Source organism: Centruroides sculpturatus, unplaced genomic scaffold (assembly GCF_000671375.1).
Source record: "Centruroides sculpturatus isolate CEXI.00-Female unplaced genomic scaffold, Cexi_2.0 scaffold6, whole genome shotgun sequence".
Taxonomy (NCBI): Eukaryota; Metazoa; Arthropoda; class Arachnida; order Scorpiones; family Buthidae; genus Centruroides; species Centruroides sculpturatus.
In genome coordinates, this window is record NW_019384869.1 from 1,994,242 (window position 1) to 2,012,907 (window position 18,666).

The following is an 18,666-nucleotide window of genomic DNA, read 5'->3' on the forward strand; positions in this document are numbered from 1 at the left end:
TTTTAATTAATGAAACAAATTGCGAAAATTTCGTCGGATTAATCGAGGTTTGGGCCCGGGGAACGGAAATCCGAAGGCGCGATAAGAAACGTCAAACGGCGATTAAAACGGAGTCCCGTTTCCGTCCTCATTTAGTAGCGAAGAAGGAGGAATTAAAAAAAATGTTCTCGATCCGATTTTTTGCTCGGACGAATTAACGAGATGAAAATAACCTCCGGATGCCGGACCCGTAGATGGCGGGCCGCGCATTCTAACGCCAGGGGTCGCGCGCGCATTTCGATCGGGAGAGGGCGCCACCGTCAGCGATATATGTCGCGCGGCGTATGGTTCCGCGCAGTGCGCGTCTTCCTAGGAACCACGTGCCGGGTGTGTTATCGGAGTCGACGACAGTCGAATATGGTCCGCCGTTGAACGGTGCTCTCTCATTTAGGCTACTAGAATATTAGAACCGACCGGGGACCACTCGCATCGTCTCGCGCTCGCAGGTGAGTCGCCGCGCGATTTTCTTCGGCCCGGGAGCCGAGTACAACGGCGCGCGTTTTTCTTTTCGAAAAGTTTCGGATGGCGGGAATTTCGAAACGGGCGAGGAAAACCCAGCTCGGCGCCGGACGGAGGGCCGAGACGGGGATTGGCGGCGGCCGGTTACCACCTCGACCGGAACGCGACGTAAATGGTGGAGCGAGTAGCGGGGGGCGGGAACTGGGAGGCACGCCAGCTGTCCCGGGCCTCGACGTCACGCGCCGAACGGCGGGGCGAGGATGCGGTTCCGTCACTAAGGTCGTATTTGGTAAGCGCGTGGCATTAAGAACCCTTTGGGCGGAAGCGCTTCTCTCGGGATTAAGATTTTGCCGGGAGAAGGAGGCCCGCGCCTAACCCACTGCCGCGTAAATGTAGGTTAGGCGGGAAGTGGGTAGAAATCCGGAAGGTCGATAAAATAGCGGAAAAGCTGGCTATCAATTTAGTTTCAGAGCGGGCCTTTCCTCTTAATAAAGAAAAGAAATTGTGACAAAATCTGCGTTACGCCCGGGGCGACGCTTTCTGATAACTTTTATTATTAGAAAGTGGACCTATTTCGTAAGAGCTTTTTATTTTTTATCTGAGAATTAGCCCGTTTCAATGATATCTGAAAGTGGCATTATCGCTGCCGTCTTTATCTAACAAACCAATTTATCGAATCCAATTATTTCGTAATTTCTTCCCGATTTGTGATTTTTCTACTGTTCCATTCCATCCGGATGAAAGTGTTTTTCCTAGCAATTACAACAAATATATAAACAGAACGAATATGCAATTCTAGCTTGGAATTCTTTTCCGCATCTTGGTAAAGTTCGATTTTGTTTATTAAATTTATTGTTGGATATTGCAATCGACACGCGATTTTCTATTTACGGAAGATCGTGTTTTTAGCAAATTACGTCGCATTCATTAATATATTGTAGACTAACGCGGCGTGAACTATGAAAACCAATAGGTATTAAATGTAAAAATAGAACGGTAAAGCAAATCAGAAATGCCAAAAGTAGCTTTGTAATTAAATCTATTATTAATCTATTAAGCGCTAATTTATCCACTGGAAGAATTATATGGAGGCGGTAACTGCTCCGAGATACGATTAATATAAAGGTGGATTTCCTTTTTCCAAAGTTCGATAGAAGAAAGTCGAAAGCGATACGAGATTAAACTGTTAAAAATACCTGATAGAAAATTCCGTAAACTACAATTACAAATTCTTTTTCAAAATAGCTCGCTCGTCGACCAGGAAAAAGTCCAGGCAAAGTTCCATGGCAATCTTCCATCCGTCGACGAAATGCACACCGAAACTTTATGCAATTTCATTCAATTCTATTTTCAAAGATTCCTTCATTAGGTAAAACCTTCCTTTACCTTTGCGGCTTTATATACAATTAATTATAAAAGTTTTAATCCTACTCGAGGGATTGAGTCGCTTCGGGCCGAGATTCTTTCGCGGCTTAGATAAATATAAGCGCGTGGATTTCGGCAGAAGGGTCGAGGGAAATTTATCCCAAATAATTTCGACTTGGCAAAGTTTCGGGTTAGTCGTTCCGGATCGATTAAAAAACTCCGGATATTCGGGAATAGTTTTAAATATGGCGGAAATGCGATTAACGCGCGCTAAATTACTGGCCTAATCCGGTCGGCGCATTTCTTTTTCGGGAGTGAGAGCGCCTAATTATAGAGCGTCTTTTCTTGTTTTTTTTTTGAATTTGTGTCTCTTTAATTTACGTGTTTTTCTCCAAAGTTCTTAAATTAGAAAATAAGAAAAAAGCGTTCGATAAGATTAAGGTTAGGCCACAAGCCGCGAGTGCAAAAGTAGATGATAAATCGATTAGTAAAAATGCCATAATCTCGTTTAGCGAATCGTTAGATCCATTTATCAGCGGAAGAATCGGAGCCAGACGCAAAAAGTTACAATTATTCATCTTTATCACGTGTTTTCGAATATTAATTACCTGTTAAAAATTACGGGGAATTTGGAGGTCTTCCAAAATGATTCGCCCTTATAGTAATTCGTGTGAAGAATATGCTAATCTACGTAATAAGCGTATAATGTTGGATAGATTTTACCCTTATATTATTTTATTTATTCGCACGACGAACTTTTACTTATTTGCGAGTCTACGGATATTTTACTTGGTTCTTATATTCGGAAATGCATTTAATTTCAACCGGCAATGCGTTAAATATAGGAAATTTGTAGTTTAGTGGAAGAACTCCCACGCCCGGGTGTAAATCTAAACTCGTACAAATGCACCGACCGTTTATCCTTCGTTCCGGCGAAGGTCTTCGTGTTTTAACTTTGCACCTTAATATTAAAGACATATATAATTTAATAAATTAAAATATTCCGGATAAATAATACGTAGTTATGGGAAAATTTATGAAGCGATGGCGAAAATGTAGGAAATGCTGGATAATAAGAAAGAACCTAGAGTTTAATTTTTATATACATCGTTCTACTTAGCGTTATTCTTCCTTCCGTTCTCACGTTATCTCGGAAGCAATCGGAGATCCGAAAAAACTTGCAGGCAGACTAATGATGACTTTTTATGGAGCGGCGATAATTTAAGAAACACCCCGGAATAAATTTTCAAGTTCAATTTTAAATTATTAAAATGTCTAAAATTTCCGAAATATTTCATTTATTACGCGTAAAGAACGAACTCAACTGGTAGTTCGCGACTCCTTTATGATTCGTACGAAAGTTTCCGATTTTTAAATGAAAAATACCGTTTATTTGGTTCCCATTCTGTCGATGTTTTGAAATAATTGCAAAAATTATCGACACTGGCCGAAGTTTGCGCTGGAAAAATAATACGTGATAATTAATATTCCAGTTAAATAATTGTAGCTAAAGTTTAGTTAATTCGAAGAAGATTATTTTAAATTAGCCGTTTAAGTAAATGAATAAAGAAAAAAAGCGCGTAAACTAATGTGGCGCCATTGTTCCACGTAGCGATTAACGGGCCTACTTATTCCCTAATTAAACGGTAAAAATAATCGATTATTGGCAAATGCAATTATTGAATGAACTTTAATGTACGAAAGGTTTTATTGAGTTTCGATAAAGATTATTAACAAAAAAAGCAAAATAAAAATTCTTATCGCGCTGTTATTGCCACTTGCGTAAATTGATAACATTCAGCAGCATTGTTTCGTTTGTAAATACGTCACTATTTACATCAATGTAAAGATTTTGGAATCAAAAATATCATTTTATCAATTTTATTAATCTATAAACCCAAAGATAAATTAAAACGCGATTTGAAAGATTTAAATATATATATATTTATTTATTTATTGAATATAATAAGCGCGAGACAGAAGGAGAAAACGTCATCGTCGAAGGATAAGGCGAAACAGACGATTGGTCGAATGTTAGGAGAAACGTCGAACGGGCCAATGACGGATGTCGGGCGAACGGAAGGCGAAGAATACGATTACGTTATAAAATGGCTACTCGGATAACGAAATTACGTTGTTTTAGCCACGCGGGGAATTATCGCCGCCACTTTCTAAATATCCGCCGTCTCGCGACGTGCATAATTAGTAGTACGTATGCGCATGACGTGACAATGTCGACTGCGTCATCGCCGCTTAATAATTGAAGCCGGACAATTACCGACTCGAGGTTGCGATGTAGATTAGTCGGCTACCGATGTTTTCCTAGGAGATTGTCGTTGTCGTCGCCTTTATCCCTCGTTTTTATTCAGGTATTAGTAGGCTGGTGCGGGATCAGCATCCATCTTAACCCTACGCATCCTCCACGTACCGGCGTGACCTTGGTTTAATTCGCTTAATATCACGCGCTAATTACAGGAAAAAACACGCGCCCGCCTCGACTAAATCTCCTGTTTACATAAGACAACCCGAAACAAACCTTTCTTTGTTTATAAACATGTATTTAATAGTGTTCCTGTCTTAAACCATCGACTATTTAAGACATAAACACCGTTACGTCTATAAATAATTCTTCCATTCAAAATGCAAACAGGCATTTAATATTATGTTTGAAGTTTGAATTGAAGAATCGTTCGATCGAATCTCTACGTCGGTTTCTTTTATTTATATATAAACAATAGAGGGTTCATTGGATTGACGGCCCCGCATATATATCTTCGTATATTTATATAACGCCTGGATGTATATTTATTTTAATATCCGGAAAATTAAGCATATATCGTCGAAATTATTTCCAGATGTTAATTGTTAATCGTCCAGAAAGATAAAGTATTAAACGTAATATCTGAGTGCAAACTTTCTACTTTCCAAATGCAAAATATGGTGATTTTTTTTTATGTTGTTACGTCCGTGCCCGGCTATAGTTAATGTCGTACATCTTTGTTTATTTACTTGTTTTATGGTTTTTAATATTAAAGTAAATTTAGCTTTAGAATAATGCTTTTTTTAATGTTAATTTAATTAAGATTTTGTCATCTTTGTGCTTTTTTTAGTACTTACTTCAAAAGTTGAAGTGTTCGGCTGCTGGGTAAATTTGAATATTTGGTGAATATCTCACCATTCTGTGGATTAAACCACCATGGAACTATCTCATACAAAAACGGTCGAGGAGTGTTTATCCTATTTTGGAACCGATCCGGAAAGAGGATTATCTGATGATCAAGTAAAAAGGAACCAAGAAAAATATGGTCTTAATGGTATGTAATTTTTAAACTTCTTCTTTTTTACGTATCCTCTGCAAATAATAAACTTTTTTGGTAAGAGCTTGCGTCGAGTACCGAGCGACGTTTTTGAAATAGACTTTTGTCGTTTAATTTTCTGTTATACGATTTGGTACGCTTTTATTAGGCGAATAAAGTTCTTTAATATGGTAATTAATCGCAATATAAAAAAATTTTTACAGTAAAATAAACATAACTTTCTTAATTACATTTACAACTATTTATAATACTAAACTGGTACCGTTTTAATTCAGTGGAAGAAAAAAACATGCAATTAAAAAAATGTGTAATATTTTAAGATGTATATTTTAAATTTAAGTGACATTTTTAAGGCGTACAAACGTAAAGTTACTATTTTAATTACAAATTTGGTTAAATTTGTGTAATTTTTCAACATATTGTATATATAAATGTACTTTAATGCAGTGATTTTATAGTTTAGCATAAACATTTAAATTTTAAAATACAATGAGACATTAAAAATTATCTGTGATTTGGATCTGAGATAAACTTAGATAAAACTATTAATATAGAAATGTTTTTACACTGTAAGCACACATTTATTGAATGATAATCTCAATAAGTATGCATTTAAATTACATTTTAATATTATGAAATGACACAATTTAAAAGACCTGATTATATGCTTTTTATGTTAATTGTTAGAAGTATTTTGAAATAGCTACATTTCATTAAATGATAAAAATGTTATTTTTTAAATTATTGCTTTCAAAGCTTTAATTTTTAATATAGCAGTATAGAATATTGTTTTAAAAAAATATGTAGTTAACAATAGAAAACTATCTTTTAATTCAGTCAGTTCAGATCTTAGATAAATTTTATAAATTAATAAAACTTAAAAATTTCATATGAGTTTTTAAGTGAATTTTTTTTCTCATATTTTAAAAACTATATTGTAAATTTAAATACTTGTAACATTTCAGTATTGATACATTTTAAATAGTTCATGAACAATGATATAAATGATATATAATAGAAAAAGCTATCTGTTTTCACTAAATGTGTTAATAAAAGTAAATTTGTAAATGTTTTTAAAATAAATATTTTTCTTCTGCAAAAATAAAACAAACTGCAGTTGCCCAAATATATATATTTATATAAATTTTAGGTTTTATTATCTGATTTTGTTAATTTTTGCATATTATAACAGCAATAAATTAAATATGTATTTCTGTTTGTTTAAAAATATCAATAGTAATAATAAATAAAAGTTTTTTTATTTCAACTGCAAATGAAAAGGATATATTTTAGTAGATGTAACACACTGTATTTAATTTTATAAAGAATTTAACTGTTAATTTTTATTTTGATAGCATTCAAATAATTATATATTTAAAAGATAATAAAAATTAAGTATTTAAGTACATTCGAAAACAATATATTTTTAAATTAATTAATGTGACGTTTTACATGATGACAAAATATATTATACAACAATTTTAAAAATGAAAGTATTGTCTATTAAAATGTATAATTACTTCAGTTTGAGCTCATAAATGTATTAATGTGATTTAAATTACAATTTTATAATATATGTCCAAATGGTCACTAAATAATAATTGCTTTTATAAAAAGACTGAAAAATATAGACATGATTTAGAAGCTGTTATGTACAAAAGTTAAGCATAAAACAAGCTTTAAAAATGAGTGAATAAAAATTGCTAAAATGCTTCCCATCCCAGAAAGAATTTTAAATAGTTCATGGACAATGATATATAATAGAAAAAGCTAAATGTTTTGACTAAATGTGTTAATAAAAGTAAATTTTATGTGGAAATAATAGAATAGAATTAATAACATCTAGGTACGCAACATAAAATCCAAAACAATCTTGTAAAGTTTATGATAAATTTTGGATTAGATTGCAAACACTTGATTGCTAAATAAATTTTATTTTTTAATATTATAAAAATTTTCTAAGAACTTAAATTTTATATACTTAATGAAAATACTTGTAAATTTATTTATCATATAAAGTTACAATTCTTTGATGAAATAATGAATCAAATCATTAATTTTAGTGCTTATTTGTAAAAATGATTTTAAAAGTAATTTCTTTAAGAAGTCATACTTAAATTTCAATAATGAAACAATTATGTAATTTTCAAGAAAGGTGTTTTAAAAAAATATATCTCTTAATAAAACTGCTTGTAAATCTCGTTCATTCACTTCCAATGAAACCTTCTAACAAACAATAAAATATAGAAATAAATATCTTCTGATAAAGTTCTAATGATTTATTATAATATTAAAAATTTAAACTCTCAGAAGTTCATTTGTGATTTATAAAATTTTAATTGATAAAATAAAATATAAATCTTTATAGAAAATTGCAGAAAATTTCCTTTATATAATGATACTACTATATAATTGAAAAAGTTCAAGAATGTCGTAACTGTTTATACCAAATATAATTTACAATGAGCTATTACAAATAAAGCTATGAAAAAGAGAAAGAACTAAAAAACTAACATAAAGAACAGATGTAAAATCATCACTTATGATTAATTTTACTGTTTCTATAATAATTGTTATTTTAATGTTATTGTAGATGTGGTCAAATTCGCCCACACTTAAAAGGAAGTAAAATACATTTACTACTGTAAATGTATTTTACTTCCTTTCAAAGTGTGTGCAAATGGCAATTTTGATTAATTCAATGTAGACTTAAAACAATACTCAAATATAATTTTTGTTCTAATTTTCTCATTTATAAATAGAAATGATAAACTTATCATATTTATACTTTGATAGAAATATCAAAATTTGTTGTTATCTTATTAAATCAATTACACTTATGCTGAAATTAGCTCAAAGTATTTATGTAGAATTTATAAATTCTAACTAAACTTAATAGAATAGAAATCTATCAAGATTAATGTTTTATATATTCAAATGTTAAGAGTATCTTATTATTCTAAGCATATTTAAATAAGTAAAAATTTATGTAAATTTTAAAATTACATTTTTGTTCCAAATATTCAAAAAAATTGAACATTCATGTTAAATAACATGTAAATTAATTATTAATCATAATTATATAAAAAATAAATATATAATTTTATTATTTCTGGAGATATTTTATCCTGTTACTCGAGTAATAATTAACAAAATTTAAGTTTTTTTAATTTTAATGCAAAAAATTGTTAATTTATAAAATTTTATAAGAAATAAAATCTTATTTTATATTTAATTAGAACAAACTGGCTGATTCAAACTAATAAATTTACAGGATCAATTGGAATGTTAAATTTGTTCAAATTGACAAGGATTTGTATAGCAATATAAAGTACTGTATGTTCTATTTTTAACATATGCAGCAATATATAGACAGTAAAAATTACAATTTTTAAAAATTATATTCTATTAGTTAATGAGTAATATAACTGCATTGAATGTAAATTTGACTTTTTAAACAGGAATAATTTGGAAATATTCCAAAATTTGCAGTTTTAAACATATTTTTGAACACAGTATTAAGGATTGGACAGATAAGTTGACAATATTTTGGATTGTAGAGGATTAGAATTAACATTCTCAGGAAGTTAGAAATTCCTAAAATTTCTCTGGACAAAATGCAAACATTTGTAAAATTTTGACAATGCTTCATTACATTAGATGAACAAATTTTAAATAGTTTCTTATCTGTTGATCTGTTGAATATTTCTTATCTTTATGTACTTTCACATGCCATTTTTTCTTTTGTCATTTTTCATATCTGCATAACAGACTGAGAAATAGTTTCATTTAATTAAACATATAATGTCCTTTTACATTTTATAAAGCAATTAAACTTATTTTCTTGTGTTTAATGAAACTTAGGTAATATGATTTGATGCCAAAGTTACTATCATCATCTCCTAAGCAAAATAGAGATTTGTCTTTAAAAACATCTGTGTGAAGATTTTTTTGTGAATATGTAGTATTGTGCCAACAAATATTTCTTCCCTGCAATAGTAGCTAAAAAGTTATAAATAAATATGTTTTTTTACTTTAACTGAAGTCTGTCCAATTAGAAACTTGTAAGTTAAAAAAAAATTTACTTTGAAAGAATTTATTACCAGTTAGTAAATCAGTTCATAATCAGAATTAATTTTATAGAAATTTTTTGATAGAAACATTGTTCTTGATTTTCTAAAGCATTCTCATGTAATTATTATTATTATTATTATTATTATTATTATTGTTGTTATTGTTATTAATTAAATCATTAAACGTGCAATATTTTCAAAGTCAATATTCATGAAAATGTCTCTTCAAAAATAAATTTATACAAAACTAATCATAAATTTTCTCTTTAGAGTTTAAAATTTAAACTATATAATAACTATGATTGCATATCTTGCATCTTACTCTATAAGATTATTGTTTTAAGGAGTTATTACAATGTAATCTGATAATTTTAAGATTGTTAACACAAGATAACATAACACTTCAATAGTAAAAAATATATTTTTTGATAAGTAGGCTATTCTGAATGTCATAAATATATTGCTTCTCGCATTTTAAAATTTTAGTTTATAACTTTTTTTGATTTTTGACCATTAAATTTTTAATTACAAATTATCTTTCACTCAGAATGGGATTTACAAATTATATGCATGTAAAATGATGTAAAATACATGATTAAAAATTACAGAAAAGAATGTTGATGAAATATTGTTACAACAAATTTGGAAAAATTTCCAAAATTTTAATGCTGCTCTTAAAAATTACTTATTGTGTCTGTAGTTGTTAAAATACACAGATTTAACCAGCGGTATGAACTTGGGAGAATGTGGCATCAAATCAAATGAGCCAGTACAATTTAAAATGTCTAAATATTGATCAAATTTTAGTATTTCCTTTACATAGCATTTATCTAAATATTCAAAGTATGCGTATTCTGGCAGGGTTGGCTATTGGAGGTTGGCAAATGATAACTTGTAGTGTGCAAACATTAGTAAATATAATAAAAATATAATATTGCTATAATTTAAGGATATGTTATAATTGCCAAGTTTGCAAGTTATGTAATTTTTTAAGTTATATAATAAAGAAATAGACTAATTTGGAAAATATATCAAAATTTATCACTCTGGAGAAATTTGTTATTTTGAAACTTTAAAATCATTTTAGAATGAATTGACTTTATAAATTATCATAATGTAATTCTAATTTATGTAAAGTATTGTCATTCTTTATTATTTAATCAAGTTTATTGTATTGTAAGTTAAATTTACAAAATTATTTGCTTTGTTTTATAAAATATTTTGAAGTATACTTATTTCACTTGTATTTGGGCAATAACTCAATGCCATCCAATTTATAATAAAGGTACTGTACAAATAAATCAAAATTAATATTATCGCTATACATTTTAGCAGCTATTAAGAACTACTTCTTAATAGATTTTATTAGAAGAAAACTTTTTGATAATTAAAAAGTCGAATAATCGTAATTAATGTACTATACATTTTATATATATTGCACAATTGGTTAGTCTTTTAGGGAGTATATGCAGTCAATCCACAGTACAAAAACATCAGTCTTTTTTATATTCCTATCAGTGGCTGTTGTTTAGAGGTTTGACCTCATAAAATTGAATGATTTATTATTTAATTTTCTTAACAATTACTTGGATTTTGGAAATACCTTTGCACTTGTAATTGCATTATAATCATTTACATTAGATGGTTAATGAATGCTTAAAAAAAATTAAATATATTAATACTCAAATGTCCACATACATATTTTGTACATTAATTGGAAAATTGTTTTTAAATTTATATTTTTCTTTCTATGTAAGCTTTCTTTGCAGTTGTTTAAATTTTTTTGTTTGTTTTTAAAGCCAATAAAATTTCCTCTCCTAATGTTTTCAGAAGTGTTATAACAACTTTTATAAAATATTTCAATATGTAATTAACAGTTTGCCCAATAATGTCTACAAAGTGGAAAAATTAAATACTTCTTTAAGCAGCTGCATACAAAAATAATAGTAATAAAATTTAAATTATTAACACTACTTAATACAAATATATAATAGATATGTTACATCCTAATCAGTTTTTCTATGTAATTTATGAATTAGTTGTAAAATTCATCAGTTCTTTATTAATTGCATAACTAAAATCAATGATGAATTGTCTATTAATGAATATTTTTAGACTTTCAGGAATAGAATTTGTTTGCACTCTATCAATTGAACTATTCATATTTTTGAGAAAAGATGCTTTCAAGGGGCTTTTTTAATCATTTTTTTTCTTAATTAAACATTAAACTAAAATTAATTTATAGTTTTTTGTAACATATTTCAAATTAAACAATCACAAATTTACAATATTATTTAATTTTATTAGAAAATTTTATATTTTATTTATCATTATAAATGAAATGTGTTTGACATTTTAAAAAAATGTATAGAAAAATTAATAATTAAGGAAATTTTATAGAACTCTAAAAAATATTTTTCTAATCAAAAGGATAATTTTAGCAATTCTTTCAAAATATAGTTTTGATATCAAAGTTTATTATATTTTGACAAAGGAAAATTAAAAACTTTCTTTTAAAAAAATTGATTTTGCTTTTTTTTTTTTAATCAGTATTGATCGCAAATTGTTTATAATAAGAAATTACTGACACACAATATTAAGTAATCAGATATTCCTTAACTTTTCTTAAAATAACTGAACTATGAATGAATGATTGAAAGCATTTTTGACACAAGATTATTAATAGTCAATATATATATATATTCAATAAGCATATAATATAATATCCAGTTCATTACTTAGAACAGTCAAAAAAGAATTTTAGAAGTTTCTTCTCTGATTGTTCTTACATTTTTCAACTGCTTACTAATCGTTTTTCTTAGATTAGGAAGGAATTTACAAAGGAATTAAGATGACCAAGTAATACCTAAGTCTTAATTGTTTACAAGTATAATGTGATGTTCTGTATACTCCTTAAGTCAGCTGCAAAGCTTTCGGTATTTTGCCAACTGTGTTGATACTTGAAAATGTTAGTCAGTTGAAGGATACAGTGTAGCCAGCCAACGTTGCAATTCGATAACTGAAATGGTTATATAAAATTCTTTGCAAGGTTAAAGAAAGTTGATTCTTGTTATTTGAATGGCCCATTTGGCAATATACTTTAGTACCCATGAAAAATACAGTTCAAATTGTTCTCCATATGATTTTTGTCCAACTCAATTAAGTTAATAATTTTATTTTTTTTTATGAATTAATATGATTGCTTATTAAATGTCATTTGCTAAATTTGTTTATTCAATTAGTTGTCAAAGTTTTTGATAAATTTTCATGAATGTCTTTGTAATATTTTCTATTTTAATTTGCAATTTTCTGATTTAAATACATATACATAGAATGAAATAATGTGCATAAATTTAAATTCATATTAAGAAAGAAAGTTAATTGAATTGATTCTTATCTTAGTCTCAACATTCTAGATAAATTAATGCTTTAGTAGAGCATTGAATGATAGTAGTACACTTAAAGACTTGATTATACCTGAAACATCTATTTGAATGATATGTTATAGTATAATTCTAGTTTTTATAACAAATCATTCCACTTTTTTATCATTTATTATTATTATTACTTTTAAATAGTATAAAACAGTTACATAATTACTTCATTGTTACCTATGTAATGGAAGAATAATATAAATATTACAGTAATAATTCAAGTTGAATAACTTTGTAACAATATTTATTCATACTCCAAGATATTTCCATACACTGTCTGTTATGCAATGCACTTATTATCTTTTTCATTAGCGCCCTTTTTATAATATTGCTAAAGAATAATTATACAATATTTTTAAAAACTTTTATATAAAATCTTAAAAGCCATATTAATCATAAAACTATAAAAGAATTATAAGACAAAACAATTATAGTAAATAAAAAAGAGAAATGATTGCACAGTTTAAATATAACATCTCATAAAAATTATATTGACTTTGAAGGTTAGTTTTTTCTTTTATACTTCCTTTTGATTACTAAAAAAAGAAAGAATTCTTTGTTCTCAATATCTTAAACAGCAAGTTAAAAAGAAGTTATATTTATATCATGCAATAAAAGTAGAATGTAAGATTCTTATCTTTCACAATATTATTTTATTTTCTATGATAGTAGTCCTTTTTAGGTCACTGTGTCTCTGTTTATCTTGAAAATTTATCTAAGAAATCAGTCTATACAAAAATAATGGATGTAGCTTTGTTATTAAATATGATTTTCTGACTTTTCATTATTCGTGTCATTTTTCATTTTTGATATTTTATATTTCTATCAAACTGTACGAAAAATTACCTTATTCATTCTCTTTACAACTTTCCTTTTTTGCAAAAGATCAATGAATGACTTTTACCTTTTTTATGATAATTTAAAAGTATTTTATTCTCTATAATTTAATGTTGTGTAATGTTTGTTACATGAATAATGTTTATAGTAAAAAAATTTTAAATAAAATGAAATCTTTCTAAAATGTAATTCTAATTTATGTAAAGTATTGTCATTCTTTATTATTTNAAATCACCGCATTGTCTTAAATATCATTTATTACATAATAACAAATTATGAAAAAATTTAAATATAAATATTACAAAGTTCATAATTTAAGATACAAGCCTCAATTATATAAAAATCAGTCATTTAAAATATAAAAATTTACTTCAATTAGATGTTTGAATAGCTCAAAACTATATTTTCTTTTACAAACTATTAATGAAATTGGTTAAATGATGACTATATTGATATAATTTCATTTAGTTCTTTAAGCAAAAGATGCTATTACAGTTAATCAGATTTTTACAAGTATCATTCAATGTATTATAAACAAGTATTTTTGAAACATCAATTATTTATTTCAAGTGTTTCATTTTGTTTTCAATTTGTGTTCAATTTGTTTCATTCAATGCAAAAAAAAAAAAAAATGGAAGCATTTTAAAATGAAATTTTTCTGATACTTGAAAGACATTTCTGAAGTTTTTCTTTTGTTCCCAATAAAACTATTCTTTTTTCATATAAAATATTTAGGCTGATTTAAAATATGGAAACATTGAGTTGAAAAGACTTAACTTACTTTTTCTGTTCCTTACATTATTATCCATTAAAAATATTAGTCCTAAATGTAGTTTTTACAAAATTTCTAAATGCTATTTATTCAACATAGTGTAATGTTGAGTGTGTTTATTCAGCCTATTTTTTTAGCTTGAATAAATAAGTTTTTTTAATACTTAAAGCTATTCACCATATGATAACTTAGATTGTTGTGTTGTCTCATTAGTTGGAATTAAAATAATGATTACTTTATTTGTATTTTATATGACTTAAACACAACTATTAACTAATTTTCAGTTTTTTTTTTGTCAATATTGCTTTATATTTTGATCAATAGTGACATTTTTTTGAAGACCATTTTTCATGTAAAAAAAATCTTATATTTTTATCAGTGCATACTTTCATTTTAAATTAGAAATTTATTGCTTTTGTTGATTTTTTAATAACCAAAGAAATTAAAAATTTTCCTAATAATGTATAAATAGTTAATAGAATAAGTTATATTGATAATCTTTTAGAGTATCTCTTAATCTCATAATTTATAAAATACATTTATTATTGTATGATAACATATATTATCAACATTAGTTTCATGTTTTAAACTGAATAACTTTGTGTAAATTACATATTAGTAATTTATATTTGCTGTTAATAATTGAAGAAATTCACAGTTAATACCACAAATAATTGTAGATTTACATATGAATTTAGAAATATAATGAAGTAGCCTTTATTTAGTAGTAGCAATATTTAATAATGAGCTGATAAATTTCTCGAGTTATAATTTTTTTAAAATAATTTATGCTGGAGGATAGATTCATTTCACTAAATGGAAATAAAACTCTGAATTAATTGTCGGAATTCATTTTAACAAATCATTCAGAGATTTATTCTAAGAGAACTTTTTGTATTAATGATTTAGAAATTATATTTTACAGTAATAAAAAAATTACAATGGTTTAAATGTATGAAATTTGATTAGGTCAATAATGGTTTATTTTATAACAACGTGAAGAATTTGTTTTCAAAATATAGAAATTACAAAAAAAATAATCTATAAATTTTAAAAACATCTAAATATAATATCTCTCAACTTTTAGGATTATAATTTTGAAAATGAATCTAAAATAGAATGTGTAACAAATTAATTGATTTGCTTATGTAAATGCTAGGTGTGGAATGTGAAAAAATAAGATGCAATGTTGAAGAGGACTGAACATTCAATGTTTAGAAGCCAACTTGATGCTCTACTAATTACATTGTAGTGTCTCGTGGCTCTTAGCCTATTTTGTGTAACTTTTATAGAACAATGGAGCTATAGAACAAATGGATCTAAGTAACTATTTAAAAGAGCATTTTGCTGTTTTTCTAAAAGCATATAAAATTGAATAAAATAATTTGTAATTTATATTTACTAACTTTAAGCAAAATCATTATAAAATAATACCATACTTTATTAATATTTTGCATTACTTTAAACAAAAAAGCAAATTAAAACTCAGAGTGACAAGAAAACTATCCTTTATCAAAATAAATCTAAGCACTCAAAAAATTCAACACTTAAGAATTTTGTTGGCTCATTATACACTTGATTATGAGCCAGCAAGGGACAAAAGTACTCCAGTTTTTTAAATATTTAGAAGATTTATTCCAATAAAATATATTTTACTTGTTATTTGCTTTCTAAGTAAATATTTCAGTTAATTACAAATTCTTCTGTTCATTTCAACAATATTATACCTGGCTCAATTATTTATAGAATATTTTAAACTAAATTAGATTTTACAACTTAAAGTTTAAAATGTTCAATTATAACAAACATGTTGATATTAACAGATTTAAATTTGATTGCATATTATAACTTATTTTGAAAATATTTAATTTGAAATTTTAAAATTATGTTGATTATTAATGTCGTGTGTAATTTTATTTTTTCAGAATTACCTGCAGAAGAAGGTATGTAAAGAAATATTTCACTTTTTAAAATAAAATTTTATAATTGCTTTTCAAAAATAAAAGTTATTTATTTGCAAACAAATAATAATTCAAAAATTGTTTTTTCCATTAGGTAAAGCGTTATGGCAGCTCATCTTAGAACAGTTTGACGATCTACTTGTGAAAATTTTACTATTAGCAGCTATTATATCTTTTGTAAGTTTTTTGTTTTTGAATCATTATATAAGAGAAAAATACGATTTTTAAATAATAAAATTAAAATTTTTTATAATAAGGTATTAGCCATTTTTGAAGAACATGAAGATAAACTTACTGCCTTTGTGGAACCATTTGTTATTCTGCTTATTCTTATTGCCAATGCTGTTGTTGGTGTATGGCAAGTAAGTAAATGAATTTTTTTTAAAGTAAAACTAAATTTAATTTTTAACATACGTAACACAAATTCTTTATTATAATAATTAAATATATGCATCTCTGTAAACTTTAACTTTACAGAGATACAAATTCTGGAAGAAAGCATAATTAAAAAATTACATTTTTCTTTCGAATAATTAATTCCACGTGTATTTGAAGATATTTATTACATTATTAAGAAAAGAAGAAAAGTTTCAGAAATAAAAATACTTAAAGCAAAGTATTTTTGAAAATGAGATGTAAATAAATAAATTTTGTGTCCTTATCATATTACTTTCAAGATTCCTAGCCAAACTTGGCTGACTAACAAATAGCTGAAACCCTTTCAGTTCTTTTTTATTTCTATTTATCATTACAACATACTTCTTTTCCCTTTTTAGTCATGTTTTTGGCCTTGTCTCCAGACTACAATTAACAACAATTAGTTTTGGTGGGTTACCATTTCTATACTTAGCTGCCTTCAATGTTAAATATAAGCTAAAAATACAATGTTGAATCTCTTCTATATTTGTTGTGCTATTTAAATTTCAAAAATAATAAACTTGTTATTTAACTTAAATCTTTTCAAATTAACTTGCACAAATTACCAGTTTTTAAATTTGAAAATTATTTATTCAAAATTTTAGAAAATAAATCAATTTATGATTATATAATATATCTTATTATTTGAGCATTTAATTTTTTTCTTAACAAATATTTATATTATTTCTTTTTCTTCATAAAAATGAAATTTTTAAAATTTTATGTAACAAAATTTTACATGTGGCACTTAATAACAACAATAATGTCTTATCAAACTTTCAAATGTACGTTTAAAATCAACATATTTTACATAGTATTTTTTAGCCATATTTTATCTCTAAAAGAAGAAAAAAAAATAGCTTTATTACCTTTTCTGTTTATTATACAGTGACATTACATTATAATAAAATTCTACAGTATGTTCTTTACATTCATATTATTTTTTTATCTAAACCTTTATTTAATGAATTACATTTATTTTTAATGTATAATTCAATATTAATATTGTCATATATTATTATTAACAAAATATAGTTTGTTTGTAAAAGAACATATATACAGGATATTATAAGATAATTTAACTTAATATTGTCTTTCAAAAGTTTAAGCTTATAAACTTTTTCAGCTTATAAAATTATAAAATTATTAATTTTTATTAATTTGGATATTACAATTTCTAACATTTAAACTTACCAGATTGCTTTCTTTGTTTTCCAATTGGAAAGTTTCTTTGTCTAGTAGCCAGTCATTAAAGACTTTATGTAATAAAGACACAGACTTAAAAGCATAATTCATTATTTCTACTTGAAATGTATTACACAGAACATTAAGGAAATTGGACCGTAGCAGTTATGCACTTCTTTTGCAATTATCTTGTTTGCTTTCTTTATCATAGTCGTCATCAAAAAAAAAAAAATACTCATGCTAATTTTAATTGATGTCAGCAATTAAACCAGTGCACTTTTTAACCTGTGAATCAACTTTTAAAGCAGATTCATTATATTTTCTTGATTTATATTAAGAAGATCAAAAACTTATTTTTCATCTTTAAGTCAATTAGGATATATGTGTATATATCACTTAATATCAAATAATCAGTTTTGTATTGTTTTTTGAGGCATGTATTGTAAAATCGTTATTAAACTAAATATAAATTTTCTTTCTGAAACTAATAAATATCCTCTAAAATTTTCCTAAATTTTTTTTTTCTTCATTCTTCTTAAACACTATGCTTCCACATATTAATAAGTTTTATTTTTTGTTAATAAAAAATAGACTATTATTATGGTTCTATATGTCTTATTCATTCCTAATTTGTTTATTCTTTCCAATTTTTTTTTTTTGTTTAATTCATTAAGATTCATTAAACACAGCTTTATAAATTTATTTTATAATTATTTTTCATTTAAACTACATTTTAATAAATAAGATACAAACAGTTTTATAATTCTCTATGTAATATAAAAAATAAAGTATATGATTATAAAAATT

General features: G+C 26.3%; 1 pseudogene; it reads left to right on the plus strand.

Moving 5' to 3' along the window:
- Positions 1-325: 325 nt before the first annotated feature.
- Positions 326-18,666, plus strand: part of LOC111630868 — a 34,412-nt pseudogene continuing 16,071 nt past the window's right edge.